This window comes from Thalia democratica, chromosome 7 (assembly GCF_965202585.1).
Source record: "Thalia democratica chromosome 7, ktThaDemo2.hap1.1, whole genome shotgun sequence".
NCBI classification, from domain to species: domain Eukaryota; kingdom Metazoa; phylum Chordata; class Thaliacea; order Salpida; family Salpidae; genus Thalia; species Thalia democratica.
In genome coordinates this window covers 23,680,333-23,692,648 of record NC_139171.1, presented here as the reverse complement: position 1 = coordinate 23,692,648, position 12,316 = coordinate 23,680,333, and the positions used below count along the sequence as shown (strand labels likewise).

General features: G+C 27.9%; 1 long non-coding RNA gene across 1 annotated transcript; it reads right to left on the bottom strand.

The window, feature by feature from the left end:
- Nucleotides 1–10,790: 10,790 nt before the first annotated feature.
- On the bottom strand, nucleotides 10,791–11,576 carry LOC145841754 (uncharacterized). The gene is made up of 3 exons (XR_014370149.1): nucleotides 11,512–11,576; nucleotides 11,238–11,306; nucleotides 10,791–10,886 (listed from the first exon to the last, which is right to left on the bottom strand). It is a non-coding gene; the product is annotated as an uncharacterized LOC145841754 (long non-coding RNA).
- Nucleotides 11,577–12,316: the final 740 nt, after the last annotated feature.

Here is a 12,316-nt window from a genome sequence, read left to right as displayed (position 1 = left end):
AATTTATATAAATATGAAGAAGTTTATTCATAAGTAATTTGACCTATTACTAAATAAACCTTGAATATCCTAAACATACTTTCAGCTAAATTTCGGAGCCATTTGGACCTTGTTCTTGTCTGATTCCAGATCCAAACCTTCGCTCACTGTAAAGCTGTTAATCAATGAAAAAGTTTTTCCGGAGCGTTCAAAAGAATTTTGTACTACTTATATGTTAGAGTACGAAGTAACTTGTTAAATCGTTCACCGACAACTTAGTCTCGTTCAACAACTATTCGAAAATGATTTTACTTTGCTGGTTAAAAAGCTCCACAACTGCTTTTCTCTTTTGTTCTCTTCGGCTTTACGGTAGAACTGTTAAAATCTTTTAAGGCCGTTACTTACAACCGAAGGTATAAGGTTAGCGTCAATTTTTTTAGCAGCAGTCCATGTACGAGAGTTCACTACTGTTCGACTGAACGCCGTGGCCAGGATTTGCTTTTTCATCAAAGATTTGTTAAACGTTCTGGACTCTTTAAATTTTTTTATTATCTTGTCCACTTCTTTTGTGTCGGCCGGTGCGCCATCATAATTTCATCAGCTCTACAATCCTTTTGTTGTATTCCATATAAGGAGATCTGACTTTCACCAATACTTTGCACAAAAGCTTATTAAACGCTGTTTGAATATCATCTTTGCCTTGACAAGATTTCAGCTATTTCCATCTAGTTTTGTTACTACTCGCCAGTGATCGATTTCAATTTTTTTGTGTCGATGAAAATGGACGAGGTTTCGATGACATTCTTGTTGGTGACGATTTTCATAGAGTGTAATAAAAAGCTAATAAAAGAAAAAAAATAAATTAATATTTAGAAACAATTGTTGATAATCCTATATTGTTTATCAGAGTTATGATAAATAAACTGTGACTAGCTGACAAAACCAGACTTTTATCTGACTACAAATGATTGTTATATAGACATGCTAAACTTTATTTTGGAACATTACTAATAGTTTAAAGTAGCTTTTGTCTGGAATTTATATTGTGACATTATAAATTAACATAGGTGTTTATTTCATCTCAAACTTGTATACTAAATATTGTACAGCATTATTTCCAAGTGTTTTTTGGTAGTTTCATCATTTATACTAGTAGATAGTGTCACAATAAAGACTCAAAACAAAGAATATTTTGATAATTAATAAATACAGTATACAATTATGTTAACTATTTTATTTAAATAAATACTGTCAAAAACTGTTTAAAAAATAAAATCACTAATATTCCTTTTGGATATTTCATAACATTGTGTAGTAACTCAAGTGGTACTGTATTTTATTGGTTAAACAATATAGTTTTAGACAGTGGTTATTTAAATTTAAGTATGTTAGTAATTAGATAAGGTAAGTTAAGCCATATTTTAAGTGGGTCAACTGCAGTTGCAAGGCTTTATATATGTTTTCATTCATAACATTATGAGGTGCAGTGAAAATGCAGCATAATGTTAAGAACAATTACTAAAATGCATTAAAATAAAATTAAAAACAAGTTTAATTACTCCAAACTTAAAATTAATAAAAATTGTAATATATTAGCCTATCAGAAGCGACGTTATAACTGCAGCCGGACCTTAGAACTACTTAAGATGCAAGTAGTTAACAAATTTTGAACAAAAAGTGATTTGTTATTCGCATGAAGTAGTATGGTTTAGTTTGTAACAATGTATTAACGTGATATCTATAAGGTACGCGATTTAAGAAGTACGCATCCGCATAAGGTACGCACTAAAATATAAAGACCCGCTACACAATTTTTAACAATAAGGGATTTCCCTAAAATGAAAAGTTGTTGGGAAATTTTTGAGATTAATAAAAAAAATGTTTTTTAAGAACTTTTGCACAAATAACGAAAGCCGTCCTTTAGGCCACGTCCTTATGCTAGTCGGCACCTAATTAGTTTTTTGTTTGATGTACGAGTAGCTACGCACATTCTTTTAGTATGTTATTTTTTCTCTAAACATCTAATTCTATATACTTGTAAGTATCCAGATGTATGTTTGATATTAAAAATAATTGAATTACAGTAAAGTTTTATGTTTTATAGTATGTATCCATGGTGTCATACTACAAATTACAGTTTTGTAGCAGACAGTCTGGTACTGTTTTATAATAAACACTCCACTTACTGTAATTTAATAATATAATTTGATTGTTCTCTTACGAGGTAATCGCACTGCAAACTTTTGCACAAACATTGAAAGCCGTCTTCCAGCGCCGGTTACTATATGAACTATTAATGGCTCTCAAATAATACAGGAAAATTTTCTATAAATTTGAGGTACTTGAGTAGATTACTTACTGAGGTATAACTTTTGTTAGGCTTGTATCTACTCTAAAGTATTCCGTTTACATAAGTAATATAATTACATCTTAATTTGTATCAAAAAGTTTGGGCATCTTTTAAATTAGACTCTAATAAATCAGACTGTTTTTGTCCACAATTTTTCAAGTAACTTTTAGTTTTTTTTTATTTATACCTATTTACTATTATTACGTCATGACCCTACAGTCTCATTCAGTATAAACTTAATAATTTTTACTTCAGATGTAAATGCATACTATGTTTTGGATTATAAATAATTAAATTTGTTTTGAATTCCTATATATTTTTAAGTTAGATAAAACAACTTATATATTAATGAATAACACTAATTATTAGTTATCATATTGATGCGCTGGTTTATGTGAATGTTTTAATTTTACATCACAAACAACATATGTATTTAACTGTAAATTTAAAAGATTAAACTTTCAAGTAGTAATCACAGCTCAAATAAAGAACCCATTTATAGCCTTTATGAGTTTAGAGGTCTCTTTTAAATTCAACCATTATATATAACTTTATTTAACAATGTATGTGTTAAAATAAATAAGTAATGACAGGTACAATCTCTGTACTTTTGATAAATTAAATCAAATAACGTTACAACAACTAACTACCGTTCTAATTTGAGGTTATATTTGAGTTGTTTTAAATAACAATTTTTGTAGTGCCATTTAAGCCAAGGTTTAAGTCTACAAGATTGTTAGTGTATATTATATACAGTGTTTTCTAATATCTTATATCCAAACATAAATCTGCTGTCAATTAATTTGAAGGACACTAGTATCTTTAGTTACGTATGTATGACTTTCATACTCTCTCTCTCTTGTAACATCTTACTGCTAGCTTCAGCAATTTTAAGCACTGTAGAAAGACGAAAACTAGCTTTCGATAGCAATCGATAGCTGCTTCTGTTTTGCAGTTTAAACTGCGGGCTCGACAAACACTTGTCGGCTTTACGAATGAGTTTGCTTAGGTCACGTGTCTTGTTATGCATATCTCGAATCGTTGCATCAGTTAGCACGCAATAGTCATTTTTTACCTTTTCTGATTTAAAGGATCAAAAATAATTTATAACCGATATATGCTCTCATTTCCTTCAGATGAATTGCTCGAGTTGTTCGTGTTTAATTTATAATTACTTCTAAAAAATTTAGTAATTCATATCAATAATTAATATGCTTAACAGTTCTTTTATAGTAACTCTCATTTTGAAAATCGTCGAGTACTCAGTCAACGCTTAAACATTGTTCGTTTAAAATCTCTTGTTATTTCTCCAAATTTGCGTTGAAAATCTCTGAAAAGAAACAAAAATCACAAAACTGGGAAATTCCCCATTGTTGGTACAAGAAGCTTCTAGCTGAAGATGACAATTGTGTTGAAATGTGACATTTTTCCAAATTATGGCAAGTAGAAGACTTTAACGTTGGTCAAACATATGCTCATCGGCTTTCAAGTGCAAAAACATACAAGTTTGAAAGGTATTAGAAAAACCAAATAGTTCAAATTTAAAGCTCTGAAGTTTTAAAGCTCCATTTTTCTTATTTTTCATCGCTTTAATAATTTTTTTGGGTTTTTTTAACATAAAGTTTTCCGCGAAGAACGATGGAAATGCTTATTTTTAATTATTGGCAAGTTTAAAAAGAAAAAGAAAAAAATTCTAAAAAAATGTTTTACTCGTTCATTATCATTCATTTTTGTTCCATAAAAATGTGCATAAAATTAAATAACTACAGTCTACTTCGAAAAAGACAACTTTTTTATAAAGTATATAAATTTAATTAGTTCTCTAACAGTTAACTAAACATTACTTACTTTGACTAACAGTTTCATTAGTACTTTTGTACGTGTTAATACAGTTGGTAAAGTTAAGCTAAACCTTGGTGTCCGTATAAACTTTTATTCACATGTTTATTGCAGCTAAGGGTTCTCTTTAATACTAGTTTGAAGTGTTGTTTAAATACTACACAAATCAATAATCATTATAAACTAGATTTAAGTATCTTTCAATAGAAAATTTTTTTTTTTTGAAATTCACGCTTATTAAATATAAAAAACCGTAAATTTTTAAGAGTTTGTTTAGCTTTTGAAAAGACTAAAAAACACTAATATATAAACTAAAAAGAAAATTTATAAACATTAATTCACATTACTAAAATTAAAAAAATATACTCCATTAAACAAGAGGTAAATTTACTCCAGGTTAAGAATCGCTGCCAAAGACTGAAAATATTTAATTTAGGCAAGTGTTCTTTAGTTCTTGATTTTTAAATGTCTGCAACATAATTGTACAAACAAGTTGCTTAATTTAAACTTAGTGAAGTAATGACTAAATAGAATTTCATACAGCTTTGTTTTTGTCTCAGTTTATCCAACATCTTTCACTAGTTTTCCTTATTATACAGCTTTAACTTTGACTACACTTGTCTTTATTGGAGAAATTGCAAACTCAGTTTTTCATCTATATAAATAACTAAACACAATTCAACTTTTATTAGACCTCGAACACTTCGTTTTATCTAATACTATTGTTGCACTGGCTTACAAAACTAGCTTAGTTATTTTCTACTTCGTACAGTGTGAACAACCCAAAACTGATCGAATACATCACAAAAAATTTTATGTGTAAAAATTATTACTCATGTTTTACTCAGGCTACTTAACAATTATTAGAACTATTTTCTTAATCTTTTTCTTGTTTGTTTGATAAATTTTCACCAAACATTATTTATCCTAGCGGTGTTTTGCTAAGTATGCAGCGATATAATATAGATATGTATAAAACTATGCTTGTGTTTTTATTTAACTTTATTAAACTAGATGATTACGGATTTTTTTATTGATTTACCTTCATATTGTACTCTATTCTACTTATAAAACTGTCTAAAATTACCTTAACTCCTTAGACTAATTACTTTACATTTAATTTATAATTATTTTCAGTTTAAAGTTTCAAGTTTTTTCTGGTTTTAAAACGGACATCATATTGTTATGTTAATAAATTAGTAAATTATCCACTTTATTAGTTACTTAAATGCAATTTTTACTAAAGGCTTATACTGTTCTTAAATGTTGAAATGACGAAACAATCTAACTATCTGATTTCAATTCTCTTTTTTATTCACTTCTTTTATTCACTTCTTATATTATAACATAATTAGTTCTTATTTTTTTATCTTTCCAATACACTGTTTTGGTTCATTCTTTAAAGTTAATAAGTTTGCTAGTTATACATGACAGTCAAAACTTTATAAACATCTGCTTAAATTTTGCATTAAATAATAATAATATACTTACTTTGCGTTTATCAAACAATACAACAGTTTTACGTCGTAGTTTACTTGTAGTCCTCCGGGGTCTGAGGTAGGAACTACCTTTAATTGGGGGAAGTCCCCTTTTTTGTGCTAAACGCTTAGCGCGTTTAGCTCTCAAGGTTTTTACTGAATTTACCTTACTCATTAGGTTTAACTTGGTAATTAATAAGTATGTAGTAAACTTAATATATATAATTTCTTTAATGAAGTGAGTTTATTGAAAACGTGATGTTAATGTGAAAATTAGGAAGTAGAAATAATAACGCAGCCAATTTATCAGTAGAATAAAACTGCTAATATAAACTCAACAAGTAAAAACCAAATTCTTCAAGTCAAAGTGTCTTAATAATGTTCTTAAAGTGCCTGAATGTCACAAATCTTAAATACAAAACAGGTCTTACTAATAATACTACTAATAATACTACTAATAATACAGAGTCTTAATATATGTCGTGCTTCATGCACAACGATGGTTAAACTAAGCACAATATAATAAAATAATGCAAATAAACATCAAGATCTTATAAAATGAAAATAATAAAACAGTTCTTAAAATCAATTAATGTGCCTCTCGCACAATCTTATGGCTTAACTGAGCACATTACAATACAGTTATACAAATAAACATAAAGTTCTTATAAAATGACAATCATAACAAAGTTCTTAAATTCAATCAGTGTCTTAAGTTCTTAAAATTAGTGTGCTTTTTGCACGATCTTATGGCTAACTGAGCCAAAAACAAAAATAACGAACAACCTATCGAGCTGCGCGTAGTGCGCAAGCTGAGCCTAATGAGCATTATCAAAAACATTTTTAAAGTTATATTGTGTAATTTGATATAAAATCGTCTAACGCCCCCTGGCGGTCATTTAAAATACAACAAAATGCATATTTTGTTACATACTTTATCAGTATCATTCTATTGCAGTTCAAAAAGTTATATTAATTCAAGTTACCAAGTCTCATAAACAGCAAATATATTCTAAGTTTAGTACTTCATAACAGCGGTTAAAAACTGTTTTTTCATTTTTTACCCCTTATTGGAAAATAATTACTTAATTAATCCCAATTTACATTACTTTAGTGCCGGTTACTCTAGTTTGGACATCTTTTAAATTAGACACTTAAAAAATACCGTTTTTGCCCACAATTTTTCGGGTAATTTTGTAATATTTTTTATTTTTACCTATTTACAATTATTACGTCATGACCCTGTAGTCTCATACAGTAAAAACTTTGTAATTTTTACTTACACTTTAGTTGTATATGGATATCATCTTTAGGATTAAAAATTATTAAATTAGTTTCAAATAAGTCTAATTGTATGTACATAATAAGTATTGGAAAAGGTGTATCTTAATTTTACTAACAGATACAAACAATTAGCTCTTAATTATTTTACTGCTGCGTTAAAAGAAACTAATTTTTAAATTACACTCAAATCTTAATAATACTTGATCATTAATTATCATATTGTTGCGCTGGTTTATGTGATTGTTTCTACTTTTATACCACAAACAACATATGTACTTAACTATAAATTTAAAAGATTCAACTGTTTTTTAGGCAGGTCGACTTTGTACGATGCTTAGAAAAGTGAAGAAAAGTTTTAAAAGTTCGGAGCAGAAAAAGAGTAGCTGAGCATTTACTAAGTATTGTATAATACACAGCAGTTATATTCCTTAATAAAACATTGTTTTTTTGCACTTATCCGGAAAAATGCTTACCTGGACATGTTTTGCAAAAAAAAATTCCCAGTATGTCCGGATAAGTCAATAAGCGCTGTAACAAAATTTTAAACATTCACAATCAAAATGATATACAACTAAAATTAAAAACAAAAAGTAAACTTTTAACAGTTCATTTACTTGACTGATGTCAATTTTTTTGCTAGAATTGAAACAAAAACACAGAATAAGTTTCTTAATAGTTTATATTTTTGCTTTGATTTTTGATATAATTGTTGGAACTTGTAAAACGTCGACGCTTTCAATTTATTTTATCGCCTGAAACAATTATTACATTTTATCTTACTAAAGTACATTTGTTGTTGTATAGATTTATTCGAATATCAACTGAGCTTTAGGCTGGTGTAGAACAAATGTTTAAACTAGAGATAAAATTTATTACACATGGAAATTTTATATAAACTTAAATTTATACCTTTTAACCTTCATAGCTGTACTGATTTAAAAATTGACAATAAAGTTGTAAAAGTAAAATAGTAAATATCATTGTACTCTGACGAATTATTAAAAACTATTACAACCAGTACTAGATTTTCTTGTTCAAAAACAAAATTTACTTGCGTTACAATCAGTAAAAAAAGTATCAAAAATAAACACAGAATAAACAACGGTATATAAAGAAAAATAAATGATAAAACTATTTGAATAAACTCAGACTTGTAACGTTCTGTTCCACTGTGACGTTTAAGGCATTGCCAACGTTCAAACCGCCAGAATGATTTTTCCCGCCAAAATAAAAAAAAACCGCAGCCGCAACACCGACAAGCAGAAATGCGATGAGAATTGGCGCTACGCAGTGCTTCATCGACCACACCTTAACAATTTTTCTTCTTATGTCACGCGACATTTCTCCCGTTGACAATTCTCCTGGTATCTGTTGTCTTAATGACGTTTCTTCTTGCGCTTGTTGTGCTTGTAACATTTCTTCTGGTGTTTGTTGTCCTTGTGACATTTCTCCTGGTGTTCGTTGTCTTCGTGACAATTCTCCTAGTATTTGTCTTGCCGCTGTTGACTGTTGCGCCTGCGGCTAGAAATGTCGTTAGGCAAAATTTGCTAAAGGTTTTTACTAAATTGATATGCTGTATTAATATTTCACTATATGCTAATTAATATCAATATTTTCGTGTAGTAATACAAGTGTTAAGATTAGTTAATATGCCAAATACAGTGATCTACCGAATGCAGATCTGGTATATTACTATACTTGGCAAATTTTACCCTAAAACATAAACGTATCAAGCTGTTTGAAACAAAAAAAAGTATTTTATACTTGTAAAAACATTTTTATTCAAAGAAACAAATATACTATAATTAACATATAAAACATTATTATAAATATTTTTTCAAGTAAAAAATAAATTTTGCTCGTTTCAAACAACTTGATACGTATCAGTTTTAGGGTAAAATTTGCCAAGTATAGTTATATATCAGATCTGTATTTGGTAAAGCACTGTATTTGGCATATTAACTAATCTTAACTTTTGCTTTACCACACAAACATATTGATATTAATAAACTCGTAGTGAAAATAACATGAGGATTTCAGAGATTTAAGATAATTGGACTCGGATTTGGCTGGATTTTTATTTTGTGGATTCGGTAGATCACCATTTAAGATATAGAACAATTTTAATGACAACATATAATTAGCAAAATGTTTTCACTTATTTATCTTGAAAAGCCTATGTAAAGCTTGTAAAGAAAATTGATGTTATTTACAATATTAATACGACCAAATTATGTTTAAAAACATGTATTTAACTATAAGCCTGAAAACTGCTTTAAACCTTTAAACTTATGAATATTTTCGATAAACAAAACTGCCTAGTAACGAAAATATAAAAGTATATTGAAACAAGTTATTTAATCCATCTTGTGTGGGCGTCCATACTTTCAGTCCAACAAAACTGTTTTATATGAAGCAGTGTTTCCCAAAATGAGCGACAACGCTCCTTTGGCTATCAGGGGCAAAATAGCGAGTTTAGTTAGAGTAGTAAATGTGTGGTATTATAGCTATAGTTTATCGAACGACAAAAAAGACGCCAAAAATGTTTAATTCTGGGAACTGGTGCACGAAGAACCATTCGGTTATCGAGTTGCACACATTTTGGATACCTTTTAATGTCTTGTCTAGGAAAATATCTATTAATAGTGTTATTTATCTAATTCTAACAAATTACTGATTATGAAAATGAGCTTTGTAAACCCTAGTTGAAGGTAAACTGTATATTTTTAACACTCTGACTCTTAACTGCGATGATTAATTTACTGATGTATTTATATTTACAAGCAAAACAACCTGCGGTCGCTGTCGGTTCGCTTTATTTTTGGCGCCATTTTTATTTTCCCGCCACCCTTTGACGAACCATCGCTTGACTTCTGTTACGTACTCGTAAGTGTAAAAATTGTCGCCTCGATCGTTTGAAAGAACCTTTTTCAAACCTTTTTGGTTTTTACCCATTTTTCGTGTCAAAATTTTACAACGATCGTTTTTTATACAGTTTTTGGTGTTATGACGTATTTAAATAATTTTTTTAGGTTTTTGTATGAATCTCTGTTGTATTTATATACAACTTAATTTTAATAAAGATTTAGGGTAGACAGTATTTTAAAGTGGTTTTTGGACTACAAGTAAAGGTATTGTGTTGTTTCAAAAAAAAAATTAAGTTATAGTATGGATTTAAATAAAACTTGTATTGAAGTATTTTTTTAATTTTGTTTTGTCTGCTTTTCGACGCTTTAAAATTATCTAATTAAAATATATCGAAAATATTAAACCTTTATATTTTTGAACTTTTTTATTAAAATAGTTTTTTTTAATTAAGTTAGTCAATTATATAAAATAAATTTAAAGATGAACAACACAATTTATTTCTTTACTTTATTTTAAAACTACATATAGAGAGTTAAGTAGACTTATAACAACTAACACTACAGTTTTATTTTTTTAAATTATCTTTTATTGCTACAATTAAAAAATTTACGATGTTTAAAGCAAAAACTAATAGTATTTATTGCTAAATACATTTGAAAAACTGAAAAGTTAATCAGAAGAAATGTTTAAACTGAAAAACAAATAGCAATCTATTTACAAGTTGTAAACATTTATTTTTAACAAGCTAATTAAAACTGACACATCATTTACAATTTTAGTAAAACTATTTAATGTAAAAGAAGTATGTATTCAATTACACACATACAAAACAATTGTTATAAAAATTTGCAAAAAACACTGTACATAAAGTAAAATGATTTAAACTGTTAAAAAGGCACACAAATATTAGTTTTTTCTCTTCACCATCATAACTGAAGTTTTGAGGGAATGGTGTTCATTAAGATGGTACCAATACAAACCTCTGTAGTTATTCTTACTCGGGTCTTGGTATTCCCCGTTCAAGTTTGAATACTTGCAAGTTTTAAACCACCAACCTCCTCTGCCTCCAGACAAGGTGGCGCAATTACCTTTGAAAATATTTTAAATAAAGGAATGAGTTTGATTAAAAGGTTATTAGTTATTATTAATATTTAAAATAGTAAATAGTATATAAGTTGTTTTTTGAAGTGTTTTCTTTTGTTTAATCTAAAAGTTTTAAACCGTAAACGGTGGCACAATTCGATTTAAAAGGTAGAGAATTTGATTATATAAAAAAATTGTTTAGCATGTTATATTAGAGTACAAATTAGTAAATAGTTTATTAGTTAAGCTATTTATTTTATTGTTTAATCTAAAACTCTAATGAATTTATAAGATTCATACAAAAGAATTTGATTATATTGTATTGTTATTTTACAACTACGCAATATAATACTTACCTGAATACTGGTCATTGTCCTGATCTTTGGTTGTAAATCTCATTCCATTGTGGTAAGCTAGCGAATCGCCTGTTGTGAAAAAAAATAAAATAACTTGCTTAATGTCTATTCTTAGTATCAGAATTTACCAATTCGACTTTATATTGAGAACAAACACTATAACTTTATAAAGGAATGATTATTGATAGGTCATTCTTTTAACTATAGAACCAAAACTTAGTGAAACGAATTTAAGTTGTCAGTAAAAATTAAAAGATAGAATAAAAATGTTTACCGGCAGTTCCTGAGTAGTGGCCAACATGTAAAGCAAACTTCTCAGATTCACTTCCTAGGTAAAACTCACTAAAATAATAAAACTATTAAAACGGATTGTTAAACAATTCTTTTTTAACTATTCTAACATTCTTTTCCTCGATTAATGGTATAAGTTACTGGGTTAGAAATAATCAAACGAGAAAGCTAGTATAAATTGTAAGTTTCAATACTGGCATAATACTGTGTACGATTTGGTTTATGCATTATTAAGTCTTCGGCACGAAAATAAATATTTTTAAGTGTGTTGAAGTTATAAAAAACTTTTTTAGTATTATCAATCAATTTTAAAAATACTATTTTTCAACCTTTATATTTGTAAATTTTGTTCTGTGTAAATTTTCTGTAAAATGACATTTTTTAGCATGATCGAAATTTTTAAATAATTATTAATTATATTTAAAAATTTTAACAGGCTAGTTTGTTTTAATTTATATTTTTTGTTTGTGTTTAAAATTCATAAAAATTCTTACTCATATTCGGCGTATGCAGTTTCTCCATTAAGTTTTTCAAGCTCTATTCTAAGCACGAAGTCCCTTTCTTTCAGAAGTGCGTACATGTTCTCCAACCCTTTTAATTAAATTTTAATTGTTTTGTACAATATTAATATTGTTTTAAAATAATTATTTGTATATATTGAAACTTTAACAACTTAATAAAATTTAATTTTAATCAACTACATGTTCATCATCAAACACATTTTTGTTGCAACAATTTACAATTATATTTGTATTATTTAAAGCAAACCAATAGACAAACTGCTCAAC